Source organism: Fukomys damarensis, unplaced genomic scaffold (assembly GCF_012274545.1).
Source record: "Fukomys damarensis isolate Sample0158 unplaced genomic scaffold, DMR_v1.0_HiC HiC_scaffold_12, whole genome shotgun sequence".
Classification (NCBI taxonomy): domain Eukaryota; kingdom Metazoa; phylum Chordata; class Mammalia; order Rodentia; family Bathyergidae; genus Fukomys; species Fukomys damarensis.
This window is the reverse complement of record NW_022900924.1, coordinates 3,764,008-3,789,699: the sequence shown is the minus strand read 5'-3', so window position 1 is coordinate 3,789,699 and position 25,692 is coordinate 3,764,008. Positions and strand designations below refer to the sequence as shown.

Sequence of the window (25,692 nt, the reverse complement as noted above, 5' to 3'; positions counted from 1 at the left end):
TATCCATACAACAGAATATCATTCGGTCATTAAAAGGAATGAAATAAATATTTCAATATAGATGAATCTCTAAGTAAAAGAAACCAGACATAAAAGACCATATATAACATGAATTTATGTAAACTGTTCAGAAAAAGGAGATCACATATAGATAGAAAGTAAATTGGGGCTGGGGTTTAGCTCAGTTGGTTATGCTGCCTGCCTCACATGAGCAAGGACCTGAGTTCAATCACCGGTACCAAAAAAGAGAAGAAGGAAAGTAAATTAGTGATTGCTTACAGCTAGGTGAAATGAAGGATAATAAGAGGTGACAGCTAAGTGATATGGAGTTCCTCATTGAGGCAGTGAAAATGTCCTAAAGTTGACCCTGGTGATAACCGCACAATTCTGTGAATACACTGAGTTATAAGAATCATATGCTTTAAATAGGTCAATTGTGCAGTCTGTGAGTTCTCTTTCAATAATTATTATTGTAAAAATAAGTTTTCTCCTCACTACCCCTTGGTTATCCTTGCTACCCCTTGGTTCACCTACACATAAGTACAACCACTATTAACTATTTTATATTGGTATCTGGTCACTTTTCTAGGCATATATATAAATACACATAAATTACCTCCGAAAGTGGGGAATGATAGGGTCATACTGTATTTATTGTTCTCCAACTTATTTTCTTCCACTAATATGCCCAATAATTTCTGAATTAGTACAGTATATACTCTTGGGTGGCAGTTCCGTATTCCATTATATCCCAAAATGCTGTAACTACAGAAACTGGTAAGATATTTATGTTGTTTCTGTTACCACCAAAAAAAGCCATAAAACATTCCTTACCCATATGCCTATACAAGTTATTATTTCTGCAGCCCTAATTCTTAAACATGAATTTACTAGATGAAAATATCAATTTTGGAGGGAAGAGGGTGCACAAAGGTAATTATTGCCAAAACCTGCGCATACATACTCTTCTATTTATAAAAACAATTTATAGAACACACCTACCTACTTGGGAAGCTTCAGCAGGAAGACTGAAAGTTCAAGACCAATAACATGCTGGCAGGGTTGTGGGGTGAAAGAAATCCTTCTCCATTGTCAGTGGGAGAGCAGACTGGTGCAACCACTGTGGAAATCTATATGGAGATACCTCCAAAAACTAGGATTACAGGTCCCATTTGACCAGCTATTCCTCTGCTGGGTATTTTCCCAAAAGATTTAAAACAATCATACAGCAATATATGCACACGCATGTTTATAGCGGCACAGTTTGTAACAGCTAAAGCTTGGAAACAGCCCAATTGCCCATCAACTGCAGACTGGATGAAGATGTCTTTTGTTTTGTTTTTTTTAATAAAATGGAGTACTACTCAGCCATAAAGAACGAGAAACTAGACATTTATAGCTAAGTGGATGCACATTGAGGCCATACTCTAAGTGAAATAAATAGGATATGCACGTGTAAATACCAAATAGTTTCTCTGGTATGAAAAACCAAAAGTGTAAATAAGGACTGAAATGTATAAATGACAACATGAAATAGAAAGAAAAGGTCTAAAGGAGCAGGAGAAGTGGGAGGGGTAGGGGAAAGGAGAGAGGGGAAAAGAAAAAATATTAAAAAAGGAAAAAATGGAAACAAAATCTTTGTAAATAGGGAAGGGTGGATGAGGGTGAAGGAAGGGCAGGGGAATAGGGTAAAAAAAAAAATAGGATCCAAGATACATGTAAAGGTACAAGATCCCAGTGATGAATGCAACTGTATTTTACACCTAATGAACCAATAAACTTAATGGGAAAAAATAAAAGGAGGTTCAAGGCCAGCCTTGGTAACTTAGCTGGCCCTGTCTAAAATTTTAAAATTTAAAAGGACTGGGGAATGCAGCTCAGTGGTAGAGGACTTGCCTAAGGCCCTAGGTTCAATTCTTGTAAGTGCAAAAAAATTAAATCATCAACACAGTTATAAATTTGACAAAAAGCTGGGCGTGGTAGCACCCGCCTATAATCCCAGCACTGGGGAGGCTAAGGCAGGAGAATCGCTGTGAGTTAGAGACCAGCCTGGGCTACACAGTGAGTCCCAGGTCAGTCTCAACTACATAGTGAGACCCTGTCTCAAAAAACCAAAATAAATAAATAAATAAATAAATAAATAAATAAATAAATAAATAAATAAATAAATAAGAAGTTTAAATGTTCTGTAATTTAAGATAAAAATATGCATAAGCATTATTGCATTAACTAGGAAGCGTGCTTATATGTGTACAGAAAAATTAAACAACATCAACAATGTCACTTCCCTAGGAAAGAGTGAGAATAAGGATTTTTCCTTGTCACCCCTTTAGGATATTTACATTTATAATTAGAAAAACAAATTATTCTACAAAAAAGTTTTTAAAACGGAAAGACAGGCATGGTGGCACATGTATGTGATCCCGGCACTTGGGAGGCAGAGACAGAAGGATTGCCATGAATTCTAGGCCAGCCCGGGCTGCACAGTGAGTCCAAGACCAGCCTGGACTACATAGCTAGATCCTGTCTCACACCTCTAATTATCATCATCATCTATTACTCAGGAAACAGGGGCAAAAGTATAGCAAGTTGCAAGTTCCACATCAGTCTGGGCAACATAGCAAGAGTCCGGCTCCTAATATGAAAGAGGGAGTGAGGAGTCCTGGGGAAGTATTCAGTCACAGAGCATCCCTGGGTTCAATCCCTAGTACTGCAAAAAGAAAGGGGGGGGGAATCAGATAAATCAATGGCTCTGTGTGCAGTTTAGATATAAATAACAGTACATGGTTCTACAGGTAAAACCTGTAGTTCGCTAAATAAAACAAGCCACTATAAACAAAGAATGTGAATAAGACAGTTCCCAACACTGTCTTTTTGTGCAGGTGAATGCACATGTGTGTGCACACATGCACATAAAGATAATCTCTTAACCCAGTTTCTGTTTAAAAAATTCAGAAAATTTAACATCAACAATACTCTAATTTACCCCCTAAACTCTACTTCTGTTAACAGATCTAATCATATCCTTCATAGTAACCCCTCCCTTCTAATAAAGAATCTGTCCCTCAATCACATATTGGACCCATTTGTCACATCTATGGTCTCCTTTAATCTAGGACACATTCATTTAAATAATATTTCTTGGCATCAAAATTAAAATTTTATATCTTTCCCTCAAAATCCTGATCATGTATCTTCAGATAAGAATGTAACACTTTTTCATTGTTTCACAAATATGTCTTTGATGATTATCTACAGATTGGTTTTAAAGTTCACAATCAATATTCATTTCATTATTATAGCAATGTAAACACTAAAAACACTGTGGATCTGGGTAATGTTTGGATTACATTTCCTTCTGTAAAGTTAAGTCTGTAAGCACTACTCCTCCCTGGGCCAAATGAAGGACAATGTTCCCACTCCAAACATCAAGGTCAAATTTCTCTTTTCTTAATATATATGTGAATCTGACAGTGAGGACCTGAAAAGATTTTCTCAACTCCATCAACAGTATCATCTAGTGACTTCTTAGAAATTCTTACAAAATTCTTAGAAATTTTTACAAAAGTAAAGTGATGCAGACCACCCTGAGCAAGCTACAATTCATAAATTGGCCTTTCATATTAAAGTCTGAGTCTGCCTATTAGCACTCAATGGCTTGCCGGAAGAGCCAGCAGTTGGTGTGTGGGAACAGAACAACTCCCTATACCACTGGCTACAGCAAACGTCTCAATGATCCTCAACACTGTGACATCTTGGATGGCAAGACAACAGCGCAGCTAAGGGCAATGTGACTCGTACAGAACACTCCTATAGAGGCAAAAGTTAATCCATGGGAAGAAACAATTTTCCCACTAATTTCTGAGCTGTTTCTTGCTAGAATGTTTTGTTCCCTTGTTGCTAGAAACCTGCGTCAGTGCTCTCCACTTCACTGTTCCCTCACCACCGCCTCTTACCCCTACTAGAAGTTGCATGTTCAATACATAGTGGAAAACTCCAGGAGACAGTGTCTTGGTCAGATAAGAACTTTGACCATCCTGGGTCCCCCATTTATGCATTAAGATCTTGTCTTGTCATTTGTTTAATCCTGCCATCGTACCTTTGGTCAGGTGATTGGGGGTCTGATCAGGCTCCAATAGCAAAAGCAACATTTAATCTTCCTAGTAAACATGGTATCTCTTCTTTCAAGCACCTATTATGTATGGGGAAGTGGCCCAATTCCTTACTTAAAAACAAAACTTACACTTGTAAACAAGAATAATTTAACTGAGTAAGATACTAAGCAACTTGGACAAAGGACACAAATTATATACTTTACAATCTTTCATTATCCAGAGGAAAAAAAACAAACCAATAACCTACACCACCAGGATTGTTATAACCAATCTCTGTTTAAACCAATTTATTCTCCTCCCTTATTCTTACCAAAAGAAAAATTACAACTCTAATCAATAAAATTTTCATAATACCAAAGACAAAAGAAATGGATTCTGACCTAAGCACTCAAAGAATGCTCTGTGAAATACTTAAATTTTTAATGGTTGAACCACCAAGATTATAAGCTATGAAACAAACAGGTCAACAGAAATAGGACAGGCAGCAGAATAAGAGTGCCCCCCACAAAAAAAAGCAGAGAGTATTTAAAGATATGAAGGGCCGGGGATTTAGCTCAGTGGTTCTGCTGCCCGCCTCACAAGGGCTAGGACCTGAGTTTGATCCCTGGTACCAAAAAAAAACAAAACAGAACAAAACTTGCAGATATGAAGAAGTTCAATGTGGCTACAGTAAGAAGGGAACTAGATGAACAGGGAAGAAATGACTAGCTACAGATGTTTTAAGCTTACTTACACAGAGATATGTCATGTTACAGAGGTTGATCCTTGTTTTAGAGGCAATGGCAAGACAAAGAACCTAACAAAGGAATGACCTGGATTTACAAATTTAAAGCCAATGCAACAACTTTTCAACAAATCTGGATTACAATTCCCTAAAATAAACAGGCAGTAATAAACATGCAGTAAGGGACAGACACTGTTTGTGAAAAGAAGTATTATAGACAGCTAAATTAGGTAGAAATAATACAGGCACTCAGACAGGGCTCAACCCTTGACAGAGTCAGTGCAAAAGATGGAAACACACAAAACCGTAGCTGGAGGCTCATCTGAAGATTAAAATCACAAGGACTGGATTTACATACTTCCCGAAGGGTAAGAGATAAACAAAATCTTGAGGTTACTGGTACCATCCTTTTGAGATTTCTCACAGAATTAAATCATTAGCTATTTAGGGGTGGGCCATCTTCTCCCACCTAGTTAAGACTAGACTGAAATACAGATCCTCGACCAAGGTTAACAATGTCATCCATATGCCCTTGCTACTACTGATCAATATTAGCTAAGTGGCTATACTTATAATCTTATTGGTTGATTATAATCTGACCCACTTGTACCCATCTCATTATTCTGCTCTATAAAACTCTCAAAAAACTGGTCTCTGTAGCACTTTTGAGTGCCCTCCTGTCTCTCAGGAGCTATTCTTCAGTTTCAGGGAACACTAACTCAACATATCTGACATGTAGCAGGTTGGGAGTTACATTTGTCCCCTTATATCAGAGGGACAAATTATAAAACAGGGCAGGGATTAATATCCACCCTGCATAAGAGGCTACCAGAGTTTTCAAATTTGTTTTTCTAGAGAAACTTCACATTTATACTATTAACTCCAGTAATAACAGGCTTTACTTTTCATATAGATATATACCAATTTAAGGAAACACAACCAAATTTCAATTTTAAAAAACTCAAGATTTCTGAGGACTGTTTAAACAAAAAAGATTAGTGTTCCAACTCATAAAAATACAATTTAGATACAAGTCATAAAACATTGTATTAAGCCATAATTATATATGAATACAGTAACCTGGCCTGAGTCCTACTGAAAACAAAAAATCTAGGGGCATTACAATAAACAGAAAAACTCATCTAAATAATTATGGACAAAGACGACCAGGTCTCCACAATCAATCTACAAATTAATTTTTCCCTTCCTTAAATTATCACAGAAAGAATGGGGGGGGGGCTTACCAAATGAAGTTTGTCCTGAGAATTTTTCTACTACCATACAAGGTTTCACAAGGAAATCTGCAAATGAAAAAAACAATTATTTTATAACGGCAAATATCCTAAGAATCAAGTTAAGCCACTTAAGTCTCCCTTCAAGATTTTTCTCTATATTAAGACTAATAAGACAATAGATTTTTAGATCATTGCAATGTGACCCGTTTAGCCAAATACGGATAATACAATGTTTAACTGCAAAATGGACCCAGTCAGGCCTCAGCAAGCCTTCAGAACTGCTGAGCTGCAAGAACAGAGCTTTCCAGGAACCTTGTGATACTCCTATTTAGGAGTTTTTCCTCAGGCATGCAAACGTCATTTCTGAAGGAACAGATAACTTAAAAACTAAGATCACAGACACCCTAGGCTTGGACTTACTAATTTAAGATCTTCTGTACAAATAATTGGTTTCAACCAAGAGATCTATCTTTTTTGTTAACACGAAGAATTCATGTTGCCATTAGGCAACAATCTGAACTTTACAGAAATAAAAGATCTAATCAACTTTAATTCCTTTTTGATAAGTTCTTTCAATATTTGCAGGCACAATTCATCATTTGGAACTGATTTAAAGAACAAGACTGTTCAGAGTATCAAAACTCAAAGAATTAGGCAGGCATGGTAGTGTACTCCTGTAATCCTAGCTCTTGGGAGGCTGAGGTAAGGAGGACTGCAGCGAGTTGAGGCCAGCCTGAGCTACATCATGAGTTCAAGGCTGCCCAAGTTGAACTGCATAGGGAGACCCTGTCTCAAAAAATTTAAATTAAAAATAACAGAATTAGAAAAAAGACCATAATATTAAGAAATGAGGAACAGATTCCAAGGAAGCTGGCCAGCAATGATATGCTGGTGATCTCCCAAGTAGATATATGTCCAGAAGGTAATCAAGAAGGAAAGGATTAGACTCAAGATATATACTAAATCAATGAGTGAGAATAAACTTATGATGCTATATTTAATCCAAGGAAATCACTATTTTAAGAATCATCTGACATGTTTTAGAAATTATTCAATTCAATTTACTCTTTCAAAAAATGAGCAATTCATTAATATAGAAGCATTTATGTAAAATTTTCACAGGTGCCTTTGAAGTTCCAAGAGATGGACCAATGAAAGGCAGACTCAACAAAAAGGCTGAGACAGTCAGCTTCAATGCCAACAATGACTCCTCTTCTAATCACTCACAATCAACTATCCTGATTGAAAGGAATCATATCAATGTGAAACACTGCCAGCCAAAAAAAAACTCTCTGGTACCAGACGGTACACTTCCATGATACATGTCATGTATTCCTCAGAGAATAAAAGTAGTTGCGTTTAGATGACCTGGAAAATGCACATATTTATAGCAGTAGAATGTGGTTATGCTAAAGAATTACCTAAAAGGTCCAGTTATGAGGGATATTTAAATACATTAGGGACTAATGAACAGATGGGGGGTACATGGATGGAGCAGGGGTTAGTTAACCTTAAATTAATCTGTGTTAAATTTACCCTTAAATTTCATCACCAAAAGTGTAACATCTTTCTCACATTATTTGAACATTTTTACCACAACACAGTTATAATAGACATTTTATATACTGTTAGAAGCCTAAAAAGAATGTAAATATCAATATACTTAAAAATTAAATAATATGATATTAGTTATTACCATCACTAACTTCATTGGAGAGGTGAACACAAGGTGATATAGTCAAAGTCCCATTATGGAAGGATAATGAAATAATGACTAAGAGACTAAGAGAAAGACAGGGAGGCCCTGAGAAGAGCAAGAGGGAATGGACATATTCAACACCTGCACGAATAGTTTATGTGATCACCGTTGTGACTAACCTAAGTCAGTACTTCACAAACAGGACAAAAGCAAACAGGCTGCTTTCAGCAAATGACAGGACATTTTTCAGTAAACAGAAGACAATCTCCCCACACACCTGTGCTGAGTGTCCTTTGATTCAATCATAAACATTACACACCAGATTCCTTAGCTCCTAATAAGCCTACTTCCTTTCCCAGTTAGCTGCTAGTGTCTCTCTCCTAACGGTGGTCTATCCACTCATGGATGAAATATCTCCCAGCGAGCTGCTGCTATTTCTCTCTCCCAGTGTCAGCCCATCTACAATAAACTATAATCTATAATAAACTCAGCTCTTCCCAGGTAGCTACTAAAAATCTATCCCTGATTTTAGTCTCTTTTCACTGGAATAAATATTTCTTTTCCTCACAAAATAAAAAGCCTCCAATGAGTGGTTTCATGTGCGCCATTTATAACAATCACATATGGGCAATAGGTTATAACAATCACCTATCGCATGGGCTTCAACAAAGGCAAAAAAGCATAACAATCTGTACCATTTATATAGCGTTAAAAAGAAAAACAAGCAGGAAATATAGCTTAGTGATAGAGCACAGTACTTGCCTAATATATGCACGGTCCTGGGTTTGACCCCTAGCACCAAAACAAAACCACACAATTATAAAAATGAAATCAGGCTTTTTTGCTTTTGTCTTTTTTGTTTTCAGACAGGGTCACACTGTGTAGTTCAGGCTGATCTTGAACTCACTATGTAGCCCAGGTTGGCCTCAAACTCAAGGTCATCTTTCTGCCTTAGCCTCTAAGTGCTGGTATTACAGGAACAGATGAATCAGGTTTAACCCAAATAAACAAGGAAAAAACTAAGAGACACAAATCAGGCCTCCTAAAATGTTCAAGAATGGAGGGGGATAAACAGCACTTTTTTGCCAAAATATGGTTTTGGGGGTTTTTTTCAGGAGGGGTACCAGGGATCGAAGTCAGGACCTTACGCACCAAAATATGTTTTTAAGAAGAACATACAGTTCAAACTTTAAGAAGGCAATAGAAAGTAAGAACCTTATTTTTTGGGCTGGGGATGTAGCTCAGTGGTTCTGCCACCTGCCTCGCAAGCACAAGGACCCAAGTTTGATCCCTGGCACCAAAAAAAAAAAAAAAGAAAAAGAAAAGAAAAAAAAAAGAACCTTATTTTTCACTGATATAAAAACAAATGGATTTACACACTGAATCTTAAAAATCAGACTGTGTTACTTTCCTCTCGTCACTGAGACAAAATACCTGACATCCAAAATATTTAGCTTATAGTCTGTAGAGGTTTCAGTCCATAGTTAGCTGGCTCCAAGGTAGAGTGGCACATGGCAGAGGCGCACCACAGAAGAGAACAATAATTCATGGCACCCACTAGGCAGCAAAAGCAACAAGAGAAGTCTTTTTGCTCCTTTTATCTTACTCAGCCTGTTTAGGGCAGGTGGCACTCACACCCTTAATCCTAGTACCCCTGGGCCTAGCACTGCACCATGAATCAGTCACACACTCCACATTCAGCCACCTCTGAAAAAGCCCCACCTAAGACCACATGAGGCTCTAGGGGGACATCCAAACACAAGCCATAATACAAAAACAGACCACAAGTATGGAGGCAGTAATAGCTCAAAGGTGTCAAATTTTAAGAAGTAGCTTTACAACCTGGCACAGTGAGTGGCATGTACTTATAGTCCCAGCTACTCCAGAGGCTGAGGGAGGAATATCACTTGCGGGGAGAGGGGGTTAACAACAGCTACTATATAATGTTTTTTCCTTGTGGTACTTGGAATCAAACTCAGGACTTTGCACTTGAGAGGCAGGTGCACTGCCACTGAGCTAAATCCCCAGTACCTCTCTTAACTTTTAAAATATTCAACACTGCAGCATGTTGGATAGAATTAGCTTATAGTGGAGAGATGCCTTTTTTTTTTTTAAGACAGGGTCTTGCTCTGTATCCTAAGCTGGCCTTGAACGCATTATGTAGGAGACCCTCCTACCCCTGCCTCTCAAGAGCGCTGGGATTACAGGCATGCACCACCACACCTGGAAAGGGAAACACATTTATAAACTCGGTAAAACTATGACTTAAGCTTGCTCCTCAAACTTCAATTTCTGCTGATAAGTACAAATTAAAATAGACAAAAGGCAAGAATTCAGAAGAATAGCTACATTCCCTTATGCTACGTGGTGGAGGTGTACGCATCCTACAAGTATTTTGGAGTGGAGGGTACTATTACAGGCAGCACCAGTGATGCCTCAATGAATAAAATAAAGTTCCTATCCTAATGCAGAGGCCATTCTACTATCAGCTGTGATCCTTTCAAGGAATGATCACAGTATAACTTTTTAACTACTTATGATCATGCTTTGGAATAGATAAAATAATACATATAAAACTGAATCAGTATTCTGGCTCAGTGAGACTTCCAAGCAATGTGTTTAAAAACAAAAAATAAACTAGATGTCTTTTCTACATCTTTGGAAACACTAAGGGCTGGGAATATTTAGAGTCCACAGTGCAACTTCATGGTCAGTATGCTGCATTTCTCTGCCAGCTGTGGGTCACAGATAAGCAGCTAAACAAAACATCCTGGGGTGAGGGGAGTCCAGTAAATTGTCAAAAACAGCTGGACTTCATGTTATGATCACATCTATACTGATAATAAGTCTCTTGAACCAGATGATGGTTCAAAATGTCAATTATGATAATGACCAAAAGGCCAATTTTGTCTAAATCTGTAACCACATTAGTGACAGTGACTCACTGTTTACATAAATGTTTTTTTTTTCCATGCATGAGGGTTCTGAATACATTTGTCAAAGGAAGCTCTGCAATAGAGAATTTGAAACAGTATCATTTATCTTCACTTAATGTTTCAAATGACGACAGCTGATTTTCTAAATGTAGGTGCCAAAAAGTGAGCAAAGCAATTATGCTATAGTATTTTTAAAAATTAAGATTTGATGATTGCCCTTCATAAGCACCTCATTCCTTTTTACATCTTAAGAAAATGAGAAGACTATGTTCTCAAAAAAGATTAAATGATCAAACCAATAGCAAATCTGACTGGCATCCCTTAAAGTCACTTATTTTACAACTATTCTTTTAAACTTAATATGATGTCTTTATTGCCAGAAAAGATTAAAACCAAAGATCACATATAAAAACCTGCTTTTAAACAAGTAAACATTTTAATGCTAATATAGAATATAGAAATGCTTTGTTCCAATTGGCCCTTTAAAATCACTTCCAACAGCCGGGCGTGGTGGCATAGGCCTGTAATCCCAGCACTCTTTGGGATGCTGAGGCAGGAGGATCGCTATGAGTTCAAGACCAGCCTGGGCTACATAGTGAGTTCCAGGTCAGTCTCAAAAAACCAAAAATAAACAAATAAATAAAATTACTTCCAATGCAGAACACAGTCCCTTCATACTTTAATGCAGATATAACAGACCATTAATAGGATTATGAGAAAGTTTTACGAGTAATTTGTAATGTTATTTTATAACTCGATGTCCCTGGTAAAAGATCACAGGAAAAGCATCATTTTACTACTGAAATTAAGAATTAAAAATCTTATTTTACAAGGCAGTACACTTAAGATTCACATTTGAAATGAAGAAATGTGTCTTATATCCTAAGAAAGAAAAACAATTTAACAGAACGAAAAAATTTTGTCTCAGTTGTTAAGAAAAGGTAGGAAATTCAGCATTCAATCAATAAAAATTAATTGAATTAAAAGCTAAGCAAGGGGCTGGGGGTTTAGCTCAGTGGTTCCACCGTGGGCTTCACAAGCGCAAGGACCCAAGTTGAATCCCAGAATCAAAAACAAAACAAAAAAAGCATACAAAGCTAAGCAGGATCATTTTATCTAGGTGCCAGACAGGGGTAGTTCAATATTTGTAATTGGTATGGAAAAATCAGAAAGCCTTCCTACAGCACTGGAAAAAGGTTTCCTGACCTTTGTTCCTTTGACTAGTTCCAAGGTCTACCTTTGGGAAGGTAAATTCCTGCACACTCATTAATATCCTGCTACTTGCTTTCAATTAACTTCTGGTGAAAGAGGTTAACTGTGGTCCTTCTGCCTTTTTTGCCCTTTCTCCTCTCTCTTAACCCTCAATTCACACAGACCTCACCACCAATTCAGTCAATGTTCTATTAAAAAAAGAAAAATTCAAATTCCAAAAGCTCATAGAAACTTACAATCTTGTAATGACTTCTATCTTTCTTAACATATATATCTTAACACTAAACCACAAAATCTGTTCCTTTTGTCTCCTACCTTTCAAAGAATAGAATTTTAATTGAATTTTCTTAGACAAAAGACCCAAAATGACCAAGCTCTACATCTCCAAAAGAGGTTTGGGATAAGTCCTCAAATTGGAATTATTTCTTACATACTCAAAAGAAATCAATGAAAATATGGTAAAAGACCTAAGATGTGAGGTGTTTTCGTTTTGTTTTTTGAGACAGACTCTCACCTCCTAGGCTAATACTGAACCTGCACTGAACCTCCTGTCTCAGTCTCCCAAGTGCTGGGATCACAGGTGCATGCCACCACACATGGCTTAAAATATGGTATTTTTTAAAAAGCAACTAAAATTCTAGGCAAATTTTATGCTAAAAGCATTATCAATGACATTCTAAAACCTGCCAAATTTATACTTCTTATGCTAATACGCTTTCCTTTTGAATTCTATAGTACAGTAACAAAACAAGCCTTCAAACCCTACTCTAATGCCATCCCTTTCCTTCTCTCAATTGTAAAAGAGGTTTCTTTTGCAGAAGGACAAACAATACCAGTCTGAAGTTGAGCTTGTCACAGGAATTCATATCCCATATGCAAGTGGACATATATTTCCTATTTTGCCTACAAACTTGAGATATTAAACACCAATTCTAGGAACAATTTGGAAGTAACTACACAAAAAATAGAGATCAGTACCCCAACCTAGCTAATCTGCATACTGCTTATCGGTACATGAATATTTTATTGGGAATATTAATTAATATTCCTCTTTGTTCTGTAAACAAACAGATTCAAAATTCTGGCTCCTTCTGCTTGGTTTCATGCAGGCAAATAGGCATAAACAAAAACAACCATCCTAGGGCATGGTCAAAGACCAAAAAGCAGAGTAACTCAGACTACCCTTAAAGTACATAATTTAACAAAAAGAAGAAACACATTGGAACTTTTTATTGCTATCATTACAATTAAAAACTGTGTACCTCCAGCCAGCTAGAGGCATATTCCAAGAAGAGACACAAAATTTTAAAAAGAGGCAGTGTGAAGTGAAAAGAGCTTACTCTTTCACTGGCCTACTTAAAATTTATATTCTGGCAATTAGGTAGGGAACTACTCATATTTCTGAAAACAAGCCCCAAAAAACTCAAATAACTTTCAATAAACACACACCACAATGAGGGCTCTGTTTACATGTGAGCTGAAATACTTAGCTCTTTCTAAGCAGTTCTCCTTAGGTTATTAAACAGCCAAGAGAACAAAAATTGTCTTAACCTGAACACTTCAATTCAACACATTCCCAGAAAAAGACCCACCCTTTTTAAACTAGCAATATTTATCTCAGGTAAACAGAAGGATACATGATGACGGTTATCCAAATATATAGTATACAAAAAAAAAAAAAAAGGTACTTTTTCAGCTAAAGCCAAGAGTAGAATTCAATGACATTCCTTACTTTAAAAAGGAAGGCAAAGTACTTAAATTAAATAATGGCAAAAAAGTTGTTACATAAAAGGGATTTATTCCATGTGCTTTTAAATAACTGTGCTTAGATCAACAACTCAAAAATTCATACTGAAGACAAAAAAACGAATCTTGACTTTAAATCCTTTAATCAAGCCTGGCATGGTGCATGCCTGTAATCCCAGCACTTGAAAGGCGGAAGCAGGGGGATCTCTGTGAGTTTGAGGGAAGCCTGGGCTACAAAATGAGTTCAAAGTCAGCATGAATTAGAGCAAGACCCTGTCTCAAAAAAAACTTTTAAAAAACTCTTTAATTAAAACCCATTAAATGAAAAACTGGAGCTAAGTTATGTAGAACCTGGATCCCATGGGGAATCCAATTAGTAGCAATATCATATTTCAAGGTCAACTCGAGGCTGGAAGCGATGGCACACGCCTGTAATCCTAGCACTCCAGAGGCTGATGCAGGAGGATACCTGTGAGCTCGAGACCAGCCTGGGCTACATAGTGAGTTCCAGGTCAGCCTCAACTACATAGTGAGACACCGTCTCAAAAAACCAAACAAAGGTCAACTCGATTACATTTCCCGCATTTTCCTTCAGAAAATTATCAGAGGTGTGAGGGATTTAGCTCAGTGGTTCTGCCACCTCCCTCACATGCTCAAGGTCCCAAATTTGAGTCCCAGTACCAAAAAAAGGTAGGATTTTGCCAGAGATTTAGCTCAGCGGTGCTGCCTCCCGCCTGGCAAGCACAAGGACCTAAGTTTAATCCCCGGTACAAAAAGACGGACAGATGGACGGAAGGAAGGAAGGAAGACAGATCATCAGAACTAATGTCTGAAAGAGGAAGAATGAATAAAGCATTTACTCAAGATCTCTGTTAAAACATCAGGCCTACAACTGAACACATTCTCATATTCTGTACTACTTTTTAGTTAAAACATACATATATGCTAAAATACAAGGAAATTTAAAAATCTCAAAGAATTCACAATTTTTCTTTTCTGACGATTTACATTCTCAACAGTTTCCTTACATACATTTAACCTATACCTCATTCTACAGCGTAGTTATTTTTTCAATGCCAGTACTCTATTACCAGTGTTTCCATGCTATGACACACGTACGACTGATGATACCTGAGCTGATTTAAATGAACACAGATACCTTCAAAAGAAAATCCTATATTTAGGCTAAAGAAAACTGAAATTTGTTTTGAATCTGAGATGCCACTGAAGACACACTATTAAATCTGCACACCACTAAGCAAGAAAAACAATGTGTCGACTATAACTTGTTAGGATACATTCCCACTGGGCATACAGATCCTCAAAAATTCAGGTGGCTAGTATCAGAGGGTTAGATAGCACTGTCCTATATGCTAATAAAAAATTTTTTTTGAGACAGGGTCTCACTATGTAGCCCAGGCTGGCCTCAAATTCATGGTGATTCTCCTGCCTCAGCCTCCCAAGTGCTGGGAATACAGGCATGTGCCACCACACCCAGCTCAAATTCTTCTTACATAGAAATTGCTACCTGTGATAGCCTCAGGATGCTTTGTGTCCTAATTTCTCTTCATAAGACCAATTTCTCCAACCCATAAACAGTCTGAAATCATTCATTCATGAGCTGACCTATTGTGGTTTATATCCAAATGTTCCCCCAGAGCCTCATGTGCTCAGAGGAGGGGCTACTGGAAGGTGAAGGGATTATGGGGTCACTGTAACTGGCGTGCTGTTAGCAGGCAGGCCACTATGAGTGTGGCCTGAAAAGGTTTATATCTCCCTCCCCAGCTCCTCCCTTCTCTCCAGTTCCTGACCACGATGAGGTGAGCATCGTTCCTCCCTCCCAGGGTCCTTCCACTGTGCCTACAATGGAAGAACCGAAACTTCTAAAACATGAGCCAAAATAAACCTCTCTTCCATTTAAATTTTGAGGGTTGGGTATTGCATAACAGTGATGAGAAAGTTACTAAGACAAAGCCTGACCAGCGCCACAAGCAATATTATCAGACCAGCTTCACAAATGATGTCTCTCTCAAGGTTTTGAACACCACCAGAGAGCTAGTCTTCCACCATTTCCAGTTACTCTGCTATTGCTACCATAGGACCACTGAGTACAATCTCCTTTAGGCTGTCGATCTAGCATAAAGTAAGGGCACAGATGCAAGATTCAGTTTTGGGTGTGAATTTTCACTGCACAATTTACTGGTCATATTGGGAAGTTCACCTGATTTCTATAACTATAAAATGCAGGTAACATTTATTATTTAATGTCTTCAAATCAATGACCAATAAATCAGTAACACAATGAATATTGTGTTATGTTTCTTCTAATAAAGAAAGCATGCTCAGTAACTTATTTTTCAGATAAAAAATAGAAATAATTTAGGCAAACAGGAGAAATTAACCATGGCATTCTTTTACTTACCCAGTCAATAAATTATTTCAAGCACTCCCACTATTTAAAATCTCTATATTCTAATACTATAAATTTCAAAGTTTCTACCTGCCTTTCTTAACACAGGATAAACTGTCAGAAAAAAATGATAAGTCACAAGAGAGGGGAAAGAAGGGAGGAAAATGAGAAGTAAAAATAGGATTAAGATGTATGTACAGTACAAGTACCAACTTCCCATGATGAAAACATTATGTATCATGAACATGTACTAATAAAAATAATAAAAAGATCAAGTCACAGTTCCATTATTCATTATAAACTCTGAAAGTTCAAAATAATGAAGTCATGTAATTTGTTGAAGCAAAAATTTTAGTCACAGGTATTCAAAGCCAAGTAAGAAGACATCACCACTTAATTGAGTGAAACCAAGCCAGTATTAACTATTCTCTACACAGTCCCAGTTATCTTTCAGGGTACAAGATCTTCCTCTTTATAAAGTCTCCCTCAAATAAAGATAATAATCCTCCCCTCTAAGACATTCTAAGTTCATTCCAAATCCCTGCCATTGTTTACCCTATTTCCTATATACCCACACTGCCTTTTCTCCACTAACTAGACCTCCACACCTCTTCTAGTAACACAAGTCACTAAGCTTACACTGCATTTTTGCTGATATACATAATGCAGCATTCTTTTACCCTCTCTCTCCAATTCTTTTTCTTTCCTCACACAATTAACAAGCTCCCTCAAGAGATACACAAAATGTTTGATTAATTAAATAAGATTTACCCCTCTTTAAGGGGTCTAGGATAGATACTAAAAGTTCTTTTGAGTTCTTTTAGCTCAGTGCACGGCTACTGCTTCGCAAGTGCAATGTCTTGAGTTCAATCCCCAGTACCATCAAAAAAAAAGTTCTTTTGAAAGTTCTTCTAAGCAATTAAAACTATGGCTGATAGTTCTTATAATACACACACACACACACACACACACACACACACACACAACTGGAGTAGTTTCTACTTTCATGTTCCGGCATTAACAACAGATAATATAAGATCATAATTACAAACTGTCATCCAACTAACATGTAAAAAAGTTATTGAATGGTAAAAGCAAAAATGTTAGTCCTTATCTCTATTTCAATAGTTGTACAAAAACTACCCTAATTCCTGAATTGTTACTGATATAATGCCAGTTTCATATAAGGCTAGATTTTGTAAAGATAAAAATAGTTTTAAAACAAATGCATTGGAGAACATAATTTTAAGTGAAGTGAATTACACACTAAATGTTGCATCATTTCTCTTACATGAGAAATAATATATAGTCAGTTGTGGTGGCACATTATCTATAATCCCAGAACTCAGAAGGCTGAGGCTGGAGGGTCACCCTGAGTATAAGTCCAGCCTGGGGAATATAGTGAGTTCAAGGGGCCGGAGATGTAGCTCAGTGGTTCTGCCACCTGCCTCACAAGCACAAGGATCCAAGTTTGATCCCTGTTACCAAAAAAACATAGTGAGTTCAAGTCCAGCCTGCACTACAAAGCAACACCTTGTCTCCAAAAATAAAGAAAAAGAAACAAAATTTTAAATATATATATATATAAATGCAAATAGAACAAAATGAGATATAATAGGAAGTTGGGAGAAGTTCAAATACTTCCTCAAATTACCTATCCTGAGTTGTTTCAAAATATTTTAATATATACACTACTTGGGTCAGGGATTTAACTCAGTGGTTCCACCACCTGCCTCTCAAGCACAAGGTCCCAAGTTTGATCCCAGTACAAAAAAAAAACAGAAACTTTGTTTCCTTTATACTACTAGTTGGTTTGTTTGTTTGGTTGGTTTTTTGAGACAGGGTCTCACTATGTAATTGAGACTGACCTGGAACTCACTACGTAGCCCAGGCTGGTCTCGAACTCACAGTGATCCTCCTTCCTCAGTCTCCCAAAGAGTGCTGGGATTACAGGCGTGCACCACCCACCCGACATATACTACTAGTTCTGATTAGTTCACTGAAAAGAATGTTTTGCGTTATCTGTTTCTTTGTAAAAATCTTCCTGGTCTATGTCTTGTACTCTGAGTACTTGAAGATAATGATACACAGTGTATTAACTATTGTAATTCTATGAAATTTCGCTTTATTTTTTATAAAATAAAAGTTATAGCATATGAAAATTCAACAAGCACAGATATTCAAAAGTGACAGTAAGAAAGAAAATGGCTGACAGGTACATTGGCACACATTTGTAACCTATAATGCCAGCACTCGGGAGGCTGAGCCAAGAGATCGCCCTGAGTTTAAGGTCAGTGTGGGCTACAAATGAGCAGAAGGCAAAGCTGAACTGCATGGTAAGACTTTGTATCATACAGTTGCCTTTTATTAAGCACTTCCCTGCATGCCAAGCATTCATGAAAGTACTACATATCAGTATATATTACTTTATATGAATATACGTATCCATCTAACTACAGTAATTCTTTAGTTATTACTGTTACTATAGTCAAAAAAACTATATCTAGTAAAGTAACTTTCCTAAGGTTTTTACAAATGCAGTTTTTTTGCTTGATAGGTGTGACTGCCAATTTCTATACTATACTGCCATTCCATTAAATAAGTGCACTATTTTTATCTTATTATTTATTATTTAATTATTTTATGTATTTATTAATTTATTTGGTATCAGGGATTGAACTCAGGACCTTGCACTTGCGAGGCAGGCGGCAGAACCACTGAGCTAAATCTCATAAGGAGAACTTGAATACTGGTAATGTATTTCTTTTTTCTTGGTACCGGGGAGACTTCAATTCCCGATACAAAAAAGAAAAAAAACTTTTCAGTGTGTCCCCATCCACCTTACTCACTGGATCTGATACCATGTGACTTCTGGCTCTTCCCTAAAGTCAAAATGACTGTGAAAGGTAAACAACTGAATCCATCCAGGACATCAAAGCAGCTAAGTGAACACAAAGACACACATGAAAGAGGACTTCCAGAAATGCTTCAAGGTGGCAAGAACAATGAGATGTATGTTTGGAGCAAAGGACGCATTCTGAGGGAGAGTAACACCAATGTGCTTTTTACTGGAATAAATTCTTTAAATTTAAGCACTCACCATATTTTGTGATCAGGCCTCATAATTAAGATATGATCAAAAGCAATGATCAAACACTGGCTTTTCTGGGCTCAAAGACCCATCTAGTACTTGCCTTACATAGGTAGTCTGAAATGCAAAAATGCATACAGTGTAATTATGTCACGCTCTGAGTAATAGTAACTGAGACACAACAAAATAACCCTTAAAGGGATGCAGCTCAGTGGTGCAGTGCCTGCCTAGAAAGAGCAAGGCCCTGAGTTTGATTCCCAGTACAAAAACAAACAAAAACTTTTAAGCCATGAAATACTGATTCAAAGTAGAACATATGGAACAAACTGTAATATACTAATCCCCACCTTCCCTGAAAAACTCACTTTGCCAAACACATGTCCAGATGACCAGTGTTTTGGACAAAGTCTGAGGTTCCTTGAAGGTACCAAAATTTTCATGCATTTAGCCTCCAAGGAGATCAGGTCTATAACATGACCAAAGAGTACATGTTTTATGATCACAGTAATCAGTCACCTAATACCTCTTTTCAAGGCAATTGTTGTTTAACCATTTGCTAGTCTGTTGATAACAAGCAATAAATTTTTTAAAAGAGGAAGAGAGATGGAAGATCAATTTCAAAAGTCTACAAATAAGACCTTCAATACCTGAAATGTCTGAATACAAAAAAACAAGCTACTGCTTCTTTCCAACAAAGTCCCTTCCTTATCTTTCAGTATTTTGTGTTTTCTTTTTATTTAAACCTATTAACAAGTACAGTATTTTAAGTTTTAAAAATAGCAAAATATACAAATATGCAACAAAATTAGAAAATGTATCATTTTCTGAATCGCCCCTTAAAGAATTAAACACTTTAACAAGGACAGGACCAGAAGAGACCTAGAATAGCAAAGGCAATTCTGGGTGACAAAGGCAAAGCAGGGCGTATCACATTCCCTGACTTTAAATTACACTACAAAGCGACAGTGATGATGAAAAAAAGATGAAAAGGGCCAGGGATTTAGCTCAGTGATTCCACCGCCTGCCTCACAAGCACAAGGACCCAAGTTCGATCCCTGGTACCAAAAAAAAAAAAAGTGACACTGGCAAAAGACAGACCTGCAGAATGATACAGACTAGAGAATGCAGAAACAACTCCAGACATACTCAACCACCTTATCTTTGACAAAGGAATCAAACACCTTCACTGGAAGAAAAATAGCCTCTTTAACAAATGGTGCTGGAAAAACTGGCTTTCCCCATGCTGAAGATTGAAACTGGACCCATATCTTTCACCATGCATCAAAACGGATCAAAGATCTAAATACTAAAACAGAAACACTAAATCTGCTGAAAGAAATAAGTAGAATGCTTGAGGACATGGGAATAGGCAAGGACTTCATGAACAAAACCCAGACTGCACAGGAAATACTACAAAATATCAACCACTGGGACCTCATATTATTAAAAAGTTTTTGCACAAGAGAATTCACCAACAGGGGCAGGGGATTTAGCTCAGTGGTTTGGTGGCCTGCCTTGCAAGCGCAAGAACCCAAGTTCAACGCCCGGTACCAAAAAAAAAAGAGAGAGAGAGAATTCACCAACAGAGTGAAAAGACAACCCACAGAGTGGGAAAAAAATTTTTACCAGCTATTCAGATAAACAACTATTATCTAGAATAATGAACTCAAAAAAACTCAGACCTCCAAATGTAAAGACCCAAGGCAAAAACAGGCATGTGAAATGAGAAGACGCTTCTCAGATGAAGAATTAGAAATGGCAAATAAATATTATGAAAAAACGTTCAGTATCACTGGTCATTCATGAAATGCACATTAAAACAACAGTGAGATTCCATCTACTCCAGAAAGAATGGCTGCTATCAAGAAATCAATCAGTAACAAATGCTGGAGGGGAGATGAGGAAAAGGAACCCTTCTCCACTGCTGGTGGGAGTATAGACTGGTACAACCACTGTGGAAATCAATGTGGAGATTTCTCAAGAAACTAAAACTAGACGTTCCATTCGACTCAGCTATAACTCTTCTTGGTATCTTCCTGAAAAAATTAAAAGTATCATAACACAGAGATATGTGCATACCCATGTTTACAGAGCACAGCGTGTAATTAGCTAAATCTAGGAAACAACCCAAATACCCATCAACAGAGTGGATAAAGATGTGGTTTTTTTTATACAATGCAGTACTACTCTGCCATAAAGAAGGATGAACTTCAGACATTTACAGCTAAATGTATGGACCTTGAGACCATACTGTTACCTGAATAAATCCGACGCACGTTTAAATACTGCATTGTTTCTCTAGTGTGAGAAAGTGTAAACAAGGACTGAAATGTATGGGCTGGGGATTTAGCTCAGTGGTGCCACCGCCTGCTTCCCAAGCACCAGGTCCTGAATTTGATCCCCTGTACCAAAATAAGAAAAAGAAAGGACTGAACTGTGTAATGGATGTTGGGAAATGGGAAGTAAAGTGTTCAACTGGGAAGGAGAACGAGGGAGGAGAGGGGGAAAAAAAGGACAAGAAAAAAAGTGAAAATAGATGGAAAAAATAGAAAGAAAGCTTCTATGCATAGGGAAGGGAGGGGGCTTGAAGGGGGATAATGGCATAAAATTTATTTTAAAAATAAGATAAAATAGGGCCAGGGATTTAGCTCAGTGGTTCTGCTGCCTGCTTCACAAGCTCACGGACCCAAATTCGATCCCTGGTACCAAAAAAAAAAAAGATAAATAAAATGTCAGCATTCTCAAGAGAAATAAAACTTGGTCCTGATGGTTAAGGATCTTAAATTCGCAAATATTAAGAAAGTACAAGACAAAGCTAAAATATCAGCAGAAATTATTAGAAAGATAACATGGAAAATAAGATATAATAACAAAAGCTTAATCCAGAATCAGAAGTATCTTAGTTTTCTCAGCTAATTAAAAAAAAAAAACAAAGAGTACAGGGATTTAGCTCAGTGCAAGGTCCTGAGTTCTAACCTGGAACCAAAAAAAAAAAAAGAGTATTGAAACTAGCTGGGCATATAAGACACCTACATCCCAGGACTCTGAGGCTGAGGCAAGCAGATCACAACTTCAAGTCCAGCCTCAGCAACTTAGCAACCAAGCAAGATCCTGTCTCACCCCCCCCAAAAAAAAAGTATGTGTACTAACACACAAAGGCACTGTGTGCGTGTGTGTGTGTGTGTGTGTGTATGTGTGTGTGTATAAAGGATTGAGGATATAGCTCAATACAAAGGCCCTGGGTTCAATACCCAATACTGCCAAAAAAGAAAAAGAAAAAGAAAAAAGGCTTGAATGTGGAAAATTAAGCCTTTAAACACAAAACTCAAATCAAATTTTCAAGATGATTTTGTTTTCTGCAGATGCCTTTTATTTAGTAGTTTGGCAATACCAAAAGGGGGGGTTAATTGTAAAGTGTGGGAGGGGCTTTTTTCTCAGTACTATAATTTTGTGTTCTATTAAAGAAATTCATTTAGAAAAGTATCAAGATTAAAAAAACCTTTGGGGCTAGGGATGTAGCTCAGAGGCAGAGTGCCTGCCTGACAAGGGCAACGACCTCAGTTTGATCCCCATACCTAAAAAAAAAAAAAAAAAAAAAAAAAAAAAAAATTAAAGAACTTGGAAATATGGGAAAATACCAAGGCAAATAAATGCCTACTAAGTTTAAAACCTGGTATCCTGGGCTACAGGTGTACCTCAGTGGTATACCAATTTCCTAACACAGGCAAAGCCTTTGGTTTGATCCCCTGTACCACAAAAAAAAAAAAAAAAAAAAAAAAAAAAAACTGATCTCTCAGTAATTGTCCCTCAGTAACGTTACCCTACATTACATATGCCAAATATGTACTAATTAAATCTTTCTACAATGTTCTGCTATAGACTGACTATTAAATAGCAACATTAACACATTCCCATAGACATGATATATGCATGACTGTCCTGTGGTGTTCAATGATACAGTCGCATATGCACGTACACCAGTGGTTCAGAGCCCCCTGGCAGTAAGGCATATGAATTATGGCCCCATTAGGAACATGTTAAAGCCAACAGCATTTTCAAGAAGTTTACAAAGCAAGAAATCCACTCAATCTAAAGGTATAAAGAAATCCACTCAATCTAAAATATCAAGTTAGGCACTACTTTCTATTCACATTCTCAGAGACTCTTTATTTTCAACATTAAAACAATCTAATCTAATAGGAGAACATCAGGAAATCAAGTTTTCCATTGGATTCCCAGGCTCATCATCCTCGAGCTGGCATCTAGTACAAGGAAAAGCTTCAAGGAAGGAAGGAAGTCTACCTGCCCTGCATTACTGGGCTGTAAGTTTATGTTGTTATGGGCACCCACAAACAATACAGTAAATATAAGAGCAAAGAAGCAAAAAGCTGTCAGAAGACAATTTGGTCCATGTGATCAGCACATTAATGAGACTGCAAAGGCCTCAATGTTCCCAAGCATATGCAAATAATCTGACTTTTTAAAAATTATTTGAGTTAGGGTCACTATTCATGGCATCCTCTTACTGTGCCATCACTTCAGTTTCTACTGTTTTAAACAAAGATTCCCAGGGGAATTCTAGTGTTTAATGTAAGAATTAAAAACATACACTAGCATTTAAAAGAACATTTTAGCCTTCAAGATATTCTTGCACAGTAGACCCAATTCAGGCATTTATTAGTTCTGCAATTTTAAGCAAAGGAAGCCACATTTTCTTAGCCTGTGTCCATGCCCACCACATCTCAGTGTTATACTAAGGATAAAGTGAGCTAACACACACACACACACACACACACACACACACACACACACGTTAGCTATTGTCACTAATGCCCTATTGTGAATCAATACCTACTGATACTGCACACTATCTGTTTTGAGCTGAGAGTTCAAAGAAACAGAAGTATCTCACCTGATTTAACAACCTCATGGGATTACTAAAGAACGAACCAATAGATATTTTTTTAAAAGGCTCTTAAAAGGTTTCAGTATAAAAATATCCATTTCTCACTTCACAAAAGAACTACAGTTAAAATACATATACCTAATGCTCCATTTAAAGACTATAATACACACTTAATAAAATCAGTCTAAATGGACAAAGATTACTTTGTTAAGCAAAAGCAAACTCCAAGTAAATACCTTTCATTCAAGGGAAAGCTAGCATTTATTGAATGATGCAAATCACTTGGCTGGGCGGGGGGTGCTGGGAATTTAGCTCAGTGGTACTGTCACCTGCCTTGCAAGTGCAAGGTCCAGAGTTCGACCCCTGGTACCAAGTCACTTGGCTAGGTACTTTTCTTTTTTTTTTGGTACTGGGGATTGAACTTGGGCCCTTGTGCTTGCAAGGCAAGCAGCAAAACCACTGAGCTAAATCCCCGGCCCTCAGGCTAGGTACTTTTCTTGCATTTTCTCATTTAATCTTCACATGGTTGAGGAAAGTGCTACTTAGCTCCATTTCACAAGGGAAGGGGTTCAAATTTCCCTGGGAATAAGGAACTCGCTCAAAGTTAAAGAGCAAGTATATTTCTAGATTCTAACATTAGCAAAAAGACTCCTCACTATGGTATGACAAGAAATCTGTATGTCCCAGTTTACCCCTACAATTACAGGCTCTTTTAAAATTCTCCTATTACAATCTACAATAAAGCACTAAAACTCAGATGCTAAGGAAAAAAGATTACTATTATTAACAATTTTATATTGAAATGCAAATAAGGCAAGAGAAAATTCCAGATGTTGCAGGTACAAGACAGAAGTGCGATTTAGAACATCCAGACAGGGCACAACTATAGACAATTGCTCATTCGGTTAGACAGATGTGTACTAAGACCTTCACTGCTCTCAGTTTAATTTTCACAAGCAAATTTAATTATTTCCATAAATCATTAGACATAAACATGTCTTTATCTATAAATCAACTACCCTAAATGTGAGCTACTATAGAAAGAACAGGGAGAAGAGTAAATGTGGTTAAACCTTCACGGATGCATTATCAATGTGAGAAGTAGTAAGAAAGGATAACTAAAAAGTTCTGTTAGGTTTACACTACCATCTCTTGTGTGTGTTGTGCTGGGAATCAAGCCCAGGGCCTCACATACATTAAGCAGGCTTTCTACCACTCAACTCTTCTGTTAACCCATACTAGCATCTTTTTTTGGTACCAGATATCGAACTCAGGACTTTGTGCTTGAGAAACAGGCAGCAGTACCACTGAGCTAAATCCCTGGCCCTCATACTAGCATCTTTATATCCAAAGGCCATGACTGTCATTGGTAAGTAAAAACCTAATTCCTACCTCTTAGTTCAAAAATGATATGACTATGCAGGGTAACAACATCCCAATGAAATACAAATACAAGTCAGTTAAGACATATTTTAATTTTCATATTTCAAAATGTCTTGACCAATAATAAAACAAGGTAGTACACTTGTATTTACTTAAGATCAACAACATACTAAAAGCTTTGATGGTATGTTAACCTGAAATAGTATGTGAAAAAAAAAATTTTTTTTTTTTTTGT

At 37.2% G+C, this 25,692-nt stretch overlaps 1 protein-coding gene across 5 annotated transcripts in view; it reads right to left on the bottom strand.

Moving 5' to 3' along the window:
* Mtmr3 (myotubularin related protein 3) overlaps positions 1–6,146 on the bottom strand; it is a 75,499-nt gene extending 69,353 nt beyond the window's left edge. For all 5 annotated transcript variants that reach the window (XR_004516753.1, XM_010603755.3, XM_010603758.2 and 2 more), the window contains exon 1: positions 6,084–6,146. The gene's annotated coding sequence lies outside the window, so the exon portion shown is untranslated. The remainder of the gene's footprint in view (positions 1–6,083) is intronic.
* Positions 6,147–25,692: the final 19,546 nt, after the last annotated feature.